At 38.1% G+C, this 16,442-nt stretch overlaps 1 pseudogene; it reads left to right on the forward strand.

The window, feature by feature from the left end:
* The window catches only part of LOC144299439 (sodium/glucose cotransporter 1-like), an 88,790-nt pseudogene that overhangs the window by 18,640 nt on the left and 53,708 nt on the right, over window positions 1-16,442 (forward strand).

A 16,442-nucleotide genomic window follows, 5' to 3' on the forward strand; every position in this document is an offset into this window, starting at 1 on the left:
AATCTCATTGGCCACGGACCCCTATAACACTACTATGCTTCTTAGTCTCGGGGTCCAAGTCCCTGCTCTGCTGTATGGAGTATACTTGGACCCAAGCTTGAGCTTGTAAATAAACCCTCATGTACTTGCATCGGTGTCTGCTCCTTGGTGGTTTCTTGGATTTGCAATCTTGGGCACAACACAGATCTGGGACTTGATCTTGCAACCCTGAAATCATGACCTGATCTGAAACCAAGAGTCGAACACTTAACCAACTGACCCACAAAGGCATTTCAAATACATATAATTTTTGTTTGTCAATTATACACAATAAAACTGGAAATATAAAATTGTATTTCTACACACTAGCAATGAACAATCCAAAAATGAAAGTTAGAAAATAATTCTATTTACGGTAAGATCAAAGAGAGTATATACTTAGGAACATATTTAACTAACATGGTGGAAAATTTATACTCTGAAAACCACTAACCATTCTGGAAAAAAATTAAAGAGGATCCAAATAAATGGAGATATATCCTATGTGCATGAATCAGAAGACTTAATATTGATAAGATGACAATGCTCCCCAAAGTCTATAGATTCAGCTCAATCCTTATAAGAACCCCATCTGGCTTCTTTGTAGAAATTAGAAAGCAGATCCTAAAAATAATATGAAAAACTCAAAGGATCCAAAATAGTCAAACAATCTTGAAAAAAAAAAAAAACAAGGTTGAAGAACTCACAATTCCTTATTTTAAAACTTACTACAAAGCAACAAATCAAGACAATGAGGGATAGATATATAGGTCAGTGTAACAGAATTAAAAGTCAAGGGATCCCTGGGTGGTGCAGTGGTTTGGTGCCTGCCTTTGGCCCAGGGCGCGATCCTGGAGACCCAGGATCGAATCCCACGTCGGGCTCCTGGTGCATGGAGCCTGCTTCTCCCTCTGCCTGTGTCTCTGCCTCTCTCTCTCTGTGTGACTATCATAAATAAATAAAAATTTATAATAAAAATAAATAAATAAATAAAAGTCTAGAAATACACCCATATTTCTATTGTCAGTTGATACTTGATGAGGTGTCAAGACCATTCAATGGGGAAAGAATAGTCTTCTCAATAAATGGTGGTGGGAAAACTGTAACCACATGTAAAAGAATTACACTGGATCTTTAACTTACCCCATATACAAAAATTAATTCAAAATATGTCAAAAGTCTAAATGTAAGACTAAAACTATAACACTCTTAAAAGAAAACGTATGGGTAAACCTTTATGATCTTGGATTAGGCAATGATTTCTTAGATATACCACCAAAAGTATGAACAAATGAAAATGTACATAAATTGGTCTTCATCAAAATTAAAAACTGTTGTGCTTCAAAGATACCATCAAGAAAATGAAAAACAACTCACAGAATGGGAAAAATATTCACAAATCATACATTTGACAAGAAATTTGTGTCCAGTATATATAGAGAACTCTTACAACTCAAAAATAAAAAGACATCCAACTAAAAAAAGAAAAAGTACAGGAGGATCCCTGGGTGGATCGTTTAGTGCCTGCCTTCGGCCCAGGGCGTGATCCTGGAGTTCTGGGATCGAGTTCCACATCAGGCTCCCTACATGGAGGCTGCTTCTCCCTCCTCCTGTGCCTCTGCCTCTCTCTCTCTCTCTCTCTTTCTGTTTCTCATGAATAAATAAATAAATAAAATCTTTTAAAAAATAAAAATTTTAAAAATGTACAAAGGACCCAAATAGACATTCTCTGTGAAAGATACACAAATAACCAATAAGCAAATGAAAGTATGTTCAGCATGATTAGTCATTTTTATGTTAGATTAAAACTATAAGATACTACTTCAAACACATTAGGATGGTTATAATCAAAAAGACAAATAACAAAAAGTGTTGGTGAAGATATAGAGTAATCAGAACTTTCATACACCACTGGTGGGAACAACATTGTAAAACAGCCTGGTATTCCCTCAAAATGGAAAACATAGAGTTACCATATGATCCAACAATCCCACTCATAGGCATATACTGAAGAGAAAGGAAATCATGTGTCCACATAGAAACATGTACACGAATGTTCAAAACAGTAGTAGTGGGACACCTGGGTGGCTCAGTGGTTGAGCATCTGCATTCAGCTCGGGTCATGGTCCCAGGGTCCTGGGATCAAGTCCTGAATTGGGCTCCCCATGGGGAGCCTGCTTCTCCCTCTGCCTCTCTCTGTGTATCTCTATGAATAAATAAATAAAATCTTTAAAAAAAAATGTAGGAATACAAAAATACCTAGCACCCAACAAGATAAAATTCATAATGTCTGGCATTCAACTGCAAATGACCAGGCATGTAAGAAGTAGAAAAACATGATCCATTTCTCCTTATTTCTCCATAATAAGGAGAAAACTAATCAAAACTGATGCAGAATTGACATTGAAAATAAATGAATAGACAAGGACATTATAGTAGTGGTCATAACGCCATTCCAAAATGTGCAAGAAGCTTGAGGAAAGATCAAATATATTGGGTAAATACAAGAAGGTTTTTTTAACCAGTCTTTAAGAACTACAACATCTCTGATGAAAAATACACTAGATAAGGTTAATGACAGACTAGAAATTGCAGAATAATTGAAATTTGTAATTGAATTTAGATTGAAAAATAAATAAACAGAACATCAGTAACCTGGGGAATAGGTTCAAGTGATCTAATGTGCGTATATTTGGCATCTCTGAAAGAGGGGAAGAGAGGCATTTCAAAAAAAAGGCAGAAATTTTTCTTAATTTGATGAGAACTATATACTAACACATGCAAAAATTCAACAAACGTAATCACAAAAAGCATGAAGAAAACCCTATCAAGAAACAGCATAATCATCACATTTCTTAAACCAACTCACTTAAGAGAAAATCTTAAAAGTAGTGAGAGGAAAAGGTACACATTATGTATAGAGAAACAAAGATAAGGATGACAGCAAATGTCTCATCAGAATTAATCCAGAAAACAGTGGGCAAGATCTCAAAGTATTGAAAGAAGAAAGTGTCTTTTACTAGGAATTCACCTAGTAAAAATGTCTTTCAAAAAGAAGGCTAAGTAAATATTTTTCTGATGTATAAAAGCTGAAAGATGTATCATCAGCAGACTTGCACACAAGAAATCTTACAGGAAGTCACTCAAGCAGAAGACACAAGCTGGAAGTCTGGATCTACACAAAAGAATGAAGAATGCCAGAAATAGTAACTATGTGAGTAAATATAAAGATTTTAAATTTATTATTTAAATCTCTTTCAAGGAAAACAAACTACACTAAAAAGAAGATATAGAAGTTAAACTTTAAAATTTATAATAAATCTAAAGTACAATATATGACAGTATCATAAAGACTAGGGAGGAGAAATGGAAGCATACTACTGTAAAGTTCTTATACCATATATGAAGTGAAATAATATCACTTGAAGGTAAAGTGGATTAAGTTAAGGATGTATAGAGCAGCCCCGGTGGCTCATCAGTTTAGCGCTGCTTTCGGCCCAGGGTGTTATCCTGGAGACCCAGCATCGAGTCCCACATTGGGCTTCCTGCATGGAGCCTGCTTCTCCCTCTGCCTGTGTCTCTGCCTCTCTCTCTCTCTGTGTCTTCATGAATGAATAAATAAAATCTTTAAAAAAAAAAGTTAAGGATATATATCATAAACTCAAAAGCAACCACTGAAATAACACATTTAAGAGTTCTAGCCAATAAACCAACATGCATGAACATGAACATATACACACACACACACCATTTAATCCAAAGAAGAATAGAAAAAAGAACATATGAGATAAATAGAAAACAATGACGGGATGAGCACTGGGTGTTATTCTGTACGTTGGTAAATTGAACAGCAATAAAAAATTAATTTATTAAAAAATAGAAAACAAATAGCATGACGGTATATTTAAATACAACCACATCAATGTGCACATTAAATGTAAATGACCTAAACATGCTAATTAAAAATAGAGATTATCTGGTTAAATAAAAAAGCAGGACCCAATATATGCTGGCTACAAGAAATTCACTTTAAATATAAACACAAGTATCCTAAAAGGAAAAATGATAGAAAAAGATAAATCATACTAACACTAATCAAAGGAAAGTTGAAGTGATTATAGTAACATAAAAATAGATTTCAGAGAACAAAAGGGGTCATTTCATAACAACAAAGGGATCGATTCACCTAAAGGACTTAATGTTTATGCATCATGCTATGGAAGAGCTATTTGTTGGGTATGTAAAAAAGTTTAAATAGAGTAAACACTATAAGAGGAATTTTCAATCACTACATAGTGAATTTTATTTTTTTGAAGTTTAACTATTGAAAAATGCTTTTTAAAAAGTTATAAAATTAGTTACCTGAAATCAGAAATAAATATAAAAAAAACTGTAATTGTTTTTAACAAAATCTGAGTTTTCACTTTTTGCCAACTTTGAAACAGCTTAGATTCTTTCCTTAGAAAGAAAAACATTTTAGATGGAAAGATGACAAAGAAATTATTACTTTAGTTATGGTAATTTTTTAGAAAACTATGAAGAAAATTTTTTAAAATATATTTTACAAAAAAAGTGAAAGATTTTTCTATTAAGCCCTGAAACAATTGCCCATAGAAGGCCTTTCTAACAATGCCAAAAATGAATGGATTCAAAATTTGAAAATTAAAAAAAAAATTTTGAAAATTTGCGAGTACCTTTCCTTAGGTTTAGTTGATCCGTGTGATATGAAACATTGCTCAATTGATAGTTTGTGTTTTTAGGGTTTGGTTTTGTTTAAGTAGAATCCATACCCAGTGTGGAGTCCAATGCAGGGTTTGAACTCACAACTCCAAGATCAAGATCTGAGCTTAAATCAAGAGTCAGACACTTAACTAACTGAGCCACCAAGTCACCCCTCAATTAATATTTTGAACACATTTTGTCTCAAAAGATATCAAACCTATAAGAAATGTTGCCAATTCATGACCCAAAAGATCAAACTTGAGACATAGATATTTTTAACTTTTTATATTTATCAAAGAATTTTAGCTAAATATGAAAAAAAAAAGTTAATATAATAGACAGTGCTCCAGCTCTGTTAGTTAGGTCAAAACTCCAGATTTAATGGGATTTTTAAATAAGAGACAGATGTTTATTTTATTGCTTTATTCCACTCCATGATACAGTTGTTAAAATCATCCAATTTATATGTGCAAATAATATAAATAATCATTTTATACAACTGTTGAAGGAAAAAGAAAGCAATAAATTTAATGATGTGCTTTTGCCAATGCTCATCGGTTGAGTCTTGGAAATTTTACAAGAATTACTGTAATGTCAACTGTAATTCAAGATTTTCTTAAAAGGAATGTTTATATTCCATATTCAGTAATCAAAGACCAAAAAACGGCAGTCTGTACTTTTCATTAGTATGTACAGTATATGAATTAGCTAAATTTGAATAGTCAAAGACAGGAAAAGCTTATTTGTAACCTAGCTAACCAAATATTAAAATTTATGTTGCATTGGAACTTTATGATACAAATCAATAATAATGATCTTGGGGCTCCTGGGTTGCTCAGTTGGTTAAGCATCCAACTCTTGGCTTTGGCTCAGGTCATGCTCTCATGAGATGGAGGCCCATGTCAGGCTCTGTGCTCAGCAGGGAGTCTGCTTGAGGTTCTCTCTTTCCCTCTCTGTCTGCCTCTCCCCTCTAAAATAAATAAATCTTTTAAAAAAAAATAATGATCCTATGCATTCTCCTAACATGACTCAATATATCAAAGATTTTAATTGTAAACTGGCTGTGGTGTGTAACTGGCAGCAAAAACTACAAAAAAAATTGAAGAATGCTTTGTGCTATCCATCAGTTTAAATGTTTTTCAAGCTATATTAATGCCTGTTTGAATGCAACATTAATAATAGTGAGTTGACAACAGAGTTAGTGACTTACTTAACTTGGACAGATATAATTTTGAAAATGATATCCTTTTGCTTCCAAGTCAAATTCTTCTAAAAAGATAAGCCAGTTTTGTCATTAATTTAAAGCAAAATGAACTTTTGGTACTTAATTCAGTTACTGCAAAACTTTTAAGTAGGTTTAGAACAACTTGGTATGTGAATCTACTTTTTCAACTGTAAATTTTAAATCTAAATACAGATCAAGTACTTCTGGTGAAAAGTTAGTGTGTGAACTGAGATGTGCTGTAAGTGTAAAATATATATCAGATGTTGAAGACTTAATGTAGGAAAAAGAATATATAATATTTCAACAATTTCGACATTGATTATATTTTTAAAAGGTAATATTTTGGACATAATGCATTAAGCAAAATATATTATTTAAGTTAGTTTCCCCTGTTTCCTTTACTGTTTTTAATGTGGCAACTGGAAAATTTAAAATTATATCTGGGATAAATAGCAAAGGAAACAACAAAATGAAAAAGCAACTTACAGAATGGTAGGAAATATTTGCAAATCATATACAGGAAAACCTCACGTTTTTGTGCTCCACTTTATTGCACTTCATCATAGATACTGCATTTTTTGCAAATTGAAGGTTTGTGGCAATTCTGAGTTGAACAATTCTATCAACATCATTTTTCCAACAGTATTTGCACACTTCCTGTACCAGTACCACATTTTGGTAATTCTCACAATATTTAAAAATTTTCATTATTATATTTGTTATGGTGATGTGTGATTAGTAATTAAGACTCATTAAAAACTCAGATGATGGTTAGCATTATTTAACAATAAAGTAGTTTTGATTAGTTATGTGCATTTTTTAGATGTAATGCTATTGCACACTTAAAAGACTACAGTATGCTGCAAACATAACTTTCATATGCACTAGGAAACCAAAGAGTTCACTGGATTTGCTTCATTGCAATTTTCACTTTATTGGAGTGGTCTGGAACTAAACCCTCAGTATTGCCAAAGATATTCCTATATCTGATAAGGGGTTAATATCCAAAAGATATAAGGAACTCATCCAACTCAATATCACAAAAACAAATAACTCAATTAAATATTGGGCAAAAGCCCTGAACAGAGATTTTTTCCAAAGAAGACGTACAAATGGCCAACAGGCACATGAAAAGATGCTCAGCATCACTAATCACCAAGGAAATATAAATCAAAACCATGATGAATGGATAAAGAAGATGTGGTTTATGTATACAATGGAATATTACTCAGCTATTAGAAATGACAAATACCCACCATTTGCTTCAACGTGGATGGAACTGGAGGGTATTATGCTGAGTGAAGTAAGTCAGTCGGAGAAGGACAAACATTATATGTTCTCATTCATTTGGGGAATATAAATAATAGTGAAAGGGAATATGAGGGAAGGGAGAAGAAATGTGTGGGAAATATCAGAAAGGGAGACAGAACGTAAAGACTGCTAACTCTGGGAAACGAACTAGGGGTGGTAGAAGGGGAGGAGGGCAGGGGGTGGGAGTGAATGGGTGACGGGCACTGGGGGTTATTCTGTATGTTAGTAAATTGAACACCAATAAAAAATTTAAAAAAAAAAAGAAGTAAAAAAATTGCCAAACTCAAAAAAAAAAACAAAAAACCATGATGAGATATCACTTCAAACCTGATAGGATGGGTATTATCAAAAATACAGGAGATAATAAGTATTAGCTAGGATGTGGAGAAAAGAGAAAACACTACTGGTAAGAATGTAAATTGGCACAGCCTCTGTGGAAAACAGCATAGAGGTTTTTCAAAACATTAAAAATAGAACTATTACATGATCCAGCAATCCCACTTCTGGGTATATATCCAAAGGAAATAAAGTCAGTATCTCAAAGAGATATGTGCACTCCCATGTTCATTGCAGCATTATGCAGTAGCCAAGATATGGAAGCAACCTAAGTGTCCATGAAGAGATGCATGGGTAAAGAAAATATGGTATATATGTACACAATGGAATATTATTCCACCTTACAAAAGAAGAAACCCTGCCATTTCCAACAACATGGATAAACCTGGAACCTGGAGAACATTGGGATGCCTGAGTGGCTCAGTAGTTGAGCGTCTGCCTTCAGCTCGGGGAGTGATCCCAGGGTCCTGGGATTGAGTCCCTCATTGGGCTCCCACAGGGAGCCTGCTTCTCCCTCTGCCTGTGTCTTTGTCTCTCTCTCTGTATCTCTCATGAATAAATAATAAAAAATAATAATTTAAAAAATGAAGGACATTATGCTAAGTGAAATAAACCAGGTACAGAAAGACATGTTATGATCTCATTTATATCTGAAATCTAAAAAAAAAAAAAAAAAAAAAAAAAAAGAAGTCAAATTCATAGTAACAGAAAGTAGAATAGAATGGCTTATTACCAGATTACCAGAACCTAGGCAGGCCTGAAGGGAAAGGGGAGATATTGATCAAAGGGTACAAACATTCAGTTATAAGATGAATAAATTCTAGAGACCTAGTGTATAGTCCTAGCTTAAGTTTAATGCTATCCAGGACACCTGGGTGGCTCAGTGGTTGAGCGTTTGCCTTTGGCTCAGGGCGTGATCCCAGGGTTCTGGGATCGAGTCCCATATCGGGCTTCCTCCATGGAGACTGCTTCTCTCTCTGCCTCTCTCTCTCTCTCTCTCTCTCTATCTATCTTTTATGAATAAATAAAATCTTTTTTAAAAGTTCAATGCTATCCAAAAGAAATATACTATGAATCACAGACGGTATTTTATTTTTTTCCAGCTTTATTGAGGTATGATTGACAAAAATCGTATATATTTAAGGTGTAGGTGATTTTGATAAATCTCTATATTTGAAATAATTACCATGATCTAATGAACATATTAATCACCTCACATCATTACCATCTTGTGTGTGTGTATGGTAAGAACCCTTGAGATCTCTGTTAGCAAATTTCAAGTATGCAAAACATTAGCTATACAATTTGTGTCAATCATACCTCAATAAAGCTGGAAAAAATAAAATACCATCTGTGATTCATAGTATATTTCTTTTGGATAGCACTGAACTTAAACTAGGAATATATAATTCTGTTCCAGAAGCTGTGATCATAGAACTCTGGCTGGTTACTGGTAGGAACAAGCCTCCCCCTCCTCGTGGTCATAAATTCAATTTCCTTATTGTGGGAATCAAATCGGTTAACAAGTGCAAAGTGCATAGAAGGAGGTCTGGTACCCAGCAAGTACTATTATGCTAGCTACTATTATTGTTATCATCATTTTTGGAGTTATTAGTATTATTAACCAAAATTTCTAAAAAGACACTTTATTTTTTTTAAGATTTTATTTATTTATTCCTGAGAGACATAGAGAAAGAGGCAGAGACACAGGCAGAGGGAGAAACAGACTCCCCGCAGTGATCCTAATGCAGGACTGATCCCAGGACCCTGGCATCACGCCCTGGACAGAAGGCAGACACTCAACCACTGACCCACCCAGGTGCCCCCTAAAAAGACAGTTTAGCAGAAAAACACCTTTTGCAGAGACAATAAAGGAGAGTAATGCTTGGCCCAGATTTTAAAATGCTCACATCACCTGTGAAAGATCAGTCACCTGGCCCCCACCTCAGGTCCTGCCCCAACCCAGGACCCTCTCATCCCTGCCTCCCGCCTAGGCACAGCCCTCGGCAGAGACATCTCCACCCTCCCTCTGCTTAGTTACTCCCCACCTTCCAGCCAAAAGTAAATAATAAATGCAGGTCCCCAGTAATGGAGCCATCCTTGACTAACCCCACGTTTCCTTACCACCCTCCCCCAAATAAACAAGCAGACCCCCATCCCCCTGCACCTGCTTGGGACCTAAGCGGTGTTTGGTAAGCAGTCGTTGTTAGGATCATCATGATGACGGTGGGGTGATGATGACAACTAGTGCTGATGAGGCCCTTAAGCACCAGGTCCATCCTGAGTGCTTTAAGTCCATCACATCCTCCCAACCGTGCTGTGGATAACATGCTGTCATTCCCTCCAGTTTCACAGTTGAAGACTCTAAGGTTCAAAGAGGTTCAGTAGCAACCAGGGAATGAATGATTGGGTTCAGTTTTTTTTTAAAAAAAAGATTTTATTTATTCGTTCATGAGAGACACAGAGAGAGAGAGAGAGGCAGAGAGACACAGGCAGAGGGAGAAGCAGGCTCCATGCAAGGGAGCCCAACGCAGGACTCGATCCCGGGTCTCCAGGATCAGTCCCTGGGCTGAAGGCGGTGCTAAACCACTGAGCCACCCGGGCTGCCCATTGGGTTCAGTTTCAAACCTGGAGCTGTCTAATCTGACTCATGAGGTTAATTAACCCCTTTGCCTCATTAGCAAAATCCCAAAGGTCACATGCAACTTGGGACTCTAAGCATTCCCTTCAAATTTGAATGAAAAGTTTGTATTTTTTGTCTCTTCTTAAGAGGTTGGAGACCATGTCTCCTTTACTGCCATCTGCCCACTAGAACTTGGCATGTAAGCACTCATGTCTTTTCACCGTACTACCCAGAGACAGGCCCTCCTCCCTGCCTAGGAGGAGCCTGCCTGTGTTCCAGTGAAAGACCAGATGGATACGAAAGCTTTGGCCGGTGTCATGGTATCACCCCTCGGGTAGGCTGTTAATGGTCAGAAGCCTCTGCCTGGCCCGCTCCACCAAGCAGGAGTGGCTGTGACTGCCACCATTCACTAACCAGGGGGAAAGTTCCCGTTCTGGGTGACCCCCACCCAGCTGAAGCTTTCATGCCTATGTGTGTGACCTTTACTTTGGGACATTTCACCAGCTCGTGAACAGGATCTTACTGTGCAGAGTCTGGCCTTTCAAAGTGCGATCATTGGACACTGTTTTTGAGGGCTTACAGTAAGTCATTATGCTGCTAGTAAGCAGACAGAGCAATGAAGACATGGTCTCCATCCTGTTAAGAGAATTTTGTACCAGAAGAGAAAATATAGGGCCTTTATGCCATACATAAAGGAGAAATTTGGGGGTATTTTTCCAGATAATTCAAACTGAAGGTTCTTTAAAGATTGGCCTCAATTATGAGAAACATCCTTCAAGTGGCCGATAGATACAGGGGCTCTGAGTAATGAGTACTTGCTTTGGGATCCTTCCCCTAGTGCTTTTATTGAATTAGGAAGCCCCCACCCAGCTTTCTTCCAGGCTTTGTTGGGGCCTATGTCTGGCCAAGGTCAGAGGACTAGTAAGCCATCTGGTCATTTCCAAAAGAAACCTGCTATACTTTCTGTTCATCTGGGAGCCATAAGATGTGCCCAGCTATCTAGAACACTTCAATCTTTCTCCTTTTTTATATTATTATCTTTCCATTTGTTCTTTTTGAAAAACATCATTTTTAATTAGGAAAATATTACATGCTCATTGTAAGAAGTAAAAGATGCATAAATAAGGAATAAGGTAACCATGGGTGGCATATCCTTCCTCCCCTTTCTCATTGCTTATGCAAACATGCTGATACATAATGAGTTTTTGTCTCTGGTCTTTATGGCAGATGTGATCATATCGTACACATTACTCTGCAGCTCACTTTTTCCCCACTTACTATATATGGAGAGAGTCTTATAGGTCAGTAGATAGAAATTCAGCTTATGTTTTCATTAGCTGCCTAGTATTCAACTCTTCCCTACTGACACTGATTGTTGCCAAGTGTTTTTGATATGTTGGTACTTTTAATCTGTGTAGCATGGATTCCCAAAATTAGAACTGCTGGGTCAGAAGTATATGTTTACTTGAAATTTTAGTAGATATTACTCAAGCCTACCTCCAAAGCTTGTTGAGATTTACTTTTACTTTTTTCACAAGCAGTATATGATTATGCTTTTTTCCCCCCAAGACTTGGTTGTTACTGCTTGTGCGTGTGTGTGTGTGTGTGTGTGTGTGTGTGTGGCCAGCCTGATGGATGAATAGTGGTTGTCATTGTAGCTTTGATTTGCACTTCCTAGACTCCTGATGAGGTTGAGCATCTATTTATGAGTTTATTGTCCATGGATTTTCTTCTTCTGTGAGTTGCCAGTTTGCCATTTTGTATTTGGGTTATTTGACTTTGCTTTTATCAACTTCTTTGTCATTTGACTTGCTCATATGTTTTCCCCAAGCTATCATTTGTCCAGACCAGTATGTACTGATATTTGGAACCAGATAATTCACTGTGGTCGTCTGTCCTGTGTGTTATAGGATGCTTGGAAGTACCCTCAACCCTTACCCATTCACAACCCAAAGTGTTTCCACACGTTGCCAACATCCCCTGGGTAGATGGGGCAAAAATCACCTCTGGTTGAGAATCACTGGTCTGAACTGTTAATGGTGTCTTTCTGTCATTTGAGTTTTTGTTAACTTTGAAGAAGTCAGCTATCCCTCTTTTCCTTTGTATCTTCTAGATTTCCTGCTTTGGTTGGGAAAGTTTTCTCCCATTCCAAGGTCATACAAATATTATCCTAAATTTTCTTCTAATACATTATAGTTCTTTCATATTTAAATCTCTAGAACATCTGAAATTTATTTTTATATATGATGTGATGGATGAGTCTAGCTTTATTTTTTTCCAGTTATTAAACCACCCTTTTCTCACTGAACCAATTGCCCACATTCGCACAGATGGGACTCCTTTCTGAAAACATTCATCAATTCCTGTCTGCCGAGCCCCCCAGAGAACTGGTGCCTTGGCTCTTACAGGATGGTAAAGGGGGAAAAACTTACACTTTTTTTGGTTTGTTTTCTCTTTTATCAGTCTGAGCCCAGAGATCTTTGAGAAAGTGTTGGATGTATCTTCTTCCCCACCAACCTGGCTGCTGTGGTTGTGTTATTATTCCAGAAAGACAGCAGGGAGGAAGGAAGAGGCAGGGACAGGCGCTTAAGCCACCTTCTTTCCAGGATCTCCTCTTCTTACTGTCTGATCCTCTCTTTCCATAAAGAGAGGATGCTTTTATTCATCTGAGGACATTTTGTAAATTCCTTTTAAAAGTTTTACTGCTGATACCTTCCTAGAAAAGCTCAGCTCTGCACATAGCAGGCCCTAGATAAATTTAGTGAATAGATGAAGTGAGCCTAATTTAAATCTTATCTGGAGAATTGTTTCTTTGGCTTAGGGCTTTATGATGGGAGGGACCCCATTATAATGCAGATACCTTAGATGACAGAAACAGTTCTGTCAACCAGCTGTCATCCTTAGGTCCTTCTGGTCCCAGGCAATCTAGGCAATCTGCAGGATTGTCTTTCATTCACCTCAGGGTTGGGGAATCAGAGCTGGGAGCCTGAGGAAATAGGAGTTGGATGTGTTGGAAGGACACCTTAGTAACGGCAGACTGACTGCTGTCCTGGAAGATGATGCTAGGCGCATGTTCAGGTCTGCCATTCCCAACTGATCCATACATTCACTTATCTCCCAGAATCTGCTGGAGACTCTGGCACTGATTAACTAGTTGGGGAAAAACTAAAGCAACATTATTTTCCCAAGAGTGTAGAGAAATGGAAATGTCCATGCAATCAGAGCTGAAAGAAACTGTAGTCTCCAGCCAGGCAGCCATGAGCCTTCATTGTAACTCAGTAGGTAGGGGCTTCTACTCCTAAAAAGAAAGAAGGGGAGGATGGATTTAGGGATCTCTGCTAAAGAGATTTACCCATAAGTGAAGGTGATGGTTTGAGAGATCTGTATCTTTGGAGCAGTTTATTTCTTGTTTTCCTTTGTTTGTTTGTTTTTAAGGCTATCCTGTCAAGCAGCCGTGGGACAGTAGAAGACTTCTTCCTGGCTGGCCGCAGCCTAGATGGTGGCCGGTGAGTAAGCCTTGCATGTGGCAATCCACTCGGGGGGCCACATGTTAACTTGTCTGTTACTTTAATGTAGAAGTCTTATACCCAGAATAATTTGAAGTTGCTAAATCTGCAAAATCATTCCGTTCGAGTTTGCCTAGCTCTGAAGTAGTTTCTTACTGACATGTTTCCATTCAACTCTGTTTAATTCACTAACCATTTATTAGGTGTTTCATATGTACAAAGCATTGTTCTAGGGTTCCAGGATACAGGTTGGAAATAGACAGTTTTACCCTCTGGAAGCACACAAGCTAGAGTGGGAGTTAGATGTGTATCCAGCAAATTATAGCATTAATGATGCAGTCCAGTGAGTCTGGCGGGAGGTACACGGGCCAGGTACAGATGATAGGTAAACTCAGGCTTGCTGGGTGAAGGTGGTGCAAGACTGGAAAGGTCTTACAGAGACAGGGTTGTTCAAGCAGGATTTGGAGGTGGAATGGGTGTTTGGCAGGTAGAGTATAAGGGTGTTCCAGGCAGAGGGAAGAGAATATGCCAAGGCTTAGCAGTGTGGAACAGCATGATGCTGGAAACATTTTTTGTCTTTCATGTATTAAATAATGTATTCTTATTCAGAATGATTTCATCCAAGAGAAGTGCCTCAAAACTCCCACAGCAGGAGAACCAGCTGGCTGTGCATGACCCTATACCCATGATGGAGTGGGTAGGGGTGCCTCAAGGAGGAGGAGGATGTAGGTAACCAGCAGGGCCCAAGGTCTGAGGACCCAAGTCAAGACTGAGCCAGGGCTGCTTTATAACTTATTATGTTAAAATGTGCATGTATTTCCTGCATAGGAGTATAAGGTACATTTGGAGCATTGTGTAAGAAGCAGGCCCTATTCACCAATATTCTTTGCCCTCAAACATTAATCAGTCTTATGGCAAACATTGGTCTTTCACACTGGGGTAACACTTCAAAAAGAGAAGTCTTGTCTCACGAGGAGAAAGCACCTTTATTCAAAGGGATGAGGAAAGTACACTTATTAACTCTGATGGATCCAACAACCTAGCAGAAATGGCTTTGCCTCTTAGCTGGGAGATTTGGGGAAAAGTGGTTTCCTGATGTTAACTCTCTGAGTTATACTAGAATCTTTCTTTCTTTCTTTCTTTCTTTCTTTCTTTCTTTCTTTCTTTCTTTTCTTTTCTTTTTTCTTTTCTTTTCTTTTCTTTTTTTTTTAAACCTGGTTTAGAAAGAGATTGAATGCTGCAAAGAAATATTTGCAACGTGCCTCTCCCTTAGTTTATTTTTCTGCGGCTGATTCTAACAACACAATCTCTTCCTGGGCTGTGAGACACCCAGTCTTTTGCCTGAGACTCTTAGGCCTTGTGGTCATGTTTTACGTACCCAGAAAAATGGCAACCTGCTTCCCATGTTATTTTGTGTCAGTTACACAACTGACACTTGTAATGGTTTTCAGGAGACGGCCTCCCAATGTTTATGTATGTTATGATTTATTAATTTCTTTGCTGTGACTTCTCTTTTCATTGTTTGGATTGTTGCCTAATGAACAAAATATATTACAGTATTATTAAAGGAAATTGTAGTAAAAGAATGATTTTTGCCACTCTGATTTTGTTAATATTTTTATTCAATTAGCAGATATCTGATGGATACCAGTTGCTCTTGTCAAGGGCCTTCCACATAAGTTATTCTTTTCTTTCTTTCCTTTTTTTTTCCTTTTTTCTTTATTTGTACATGGCCTATTCTTGTGGCCAGCTGGCTTGGCCGTAGTGAATCTCTGAAATGCTCAGTCCTCCCTCCCTTCCTGTTTTGTCACCTTGCTCCCCTCCTTTCCAGTTGCCTCCCCAGCTGCTCATGGGCAGTCTTCCTAACTGGCTCTCTTCCATATCCCTTGCTTAACACTGGAGGTCCCTAGGGCTTGCGCCTGGCCAGCTCTCTCCAATTAGACTCACACACGTGGCAACTCACCTAGCTCATGGCATTGAATACCAGTTACATGCTAACAAATTTCAGTTCTCTCCCGTGAACTCCCAGACTCACTTGTGACACCGGCACTATTCAACACCTGCACTTGATAGGTCTATCAGGGATCTCAAAGTGAACAAGCCCCAGAGGGAGCTCTGGACCTTCCTCCCTAAATCTACTCCTCCCACCATCTTCCCTATCTCCTGAATAGCAAGCCCAACCTTCTAGTTGTTCTGGCTGAACAAACATGGAGTCTAGTTAGACACTTTAGTCTCTCTTATACCCAACATCCTATCCATCAGGAAGTCCTGTGACTCAATCTAAAGAATATATTTCAAATCTGACCACTTCCCATCAACTCTGCCTCTAGGTTTGGGCTGTTCTTATATCTCTCACCTGGATTAATTATAACAGCCTCTTGGGCTCCCTCTTTCTACCTTGGCTCTTCTTTTTTTTTTCTTAAGATTTTATTTATTTATTCATGATAGACACAGAGAGAGAGAGAGAGGCAGAGACACAGGCAGAGGGAGAAGCAGGCTCCATGCAGGGAGCCCGACGTGGGACTTGATCCCGGGTCTCCAGGATCACGCCCTGGGCCAAAGGCAGGTGCTAAACCACTGCACCATCCAGGGATCCCTACCCTGGCTCTTCTATATCCAATCTCAGCAGAGCAGCTAAAGGGAGCCTATTAAAACACAAGCCAAACCATGTCACTTTTCTGCTTAGAGCCCTCGGGGGGCT

Source organism: Canis aureus, chromosome 27, assembly GCF_053574225.1.
Source record: "Canis aureus isolate CA01 chromosome 27, VMU_Caureus_v.1.0, whole genome shotgun sequence".
In the NCBI taxonomy this organism is placed as follows: Eukaryota; Metazoa; Chordata; class Mammalia; order Carnivora; family Canidae; genus Canis; species Canis aureus.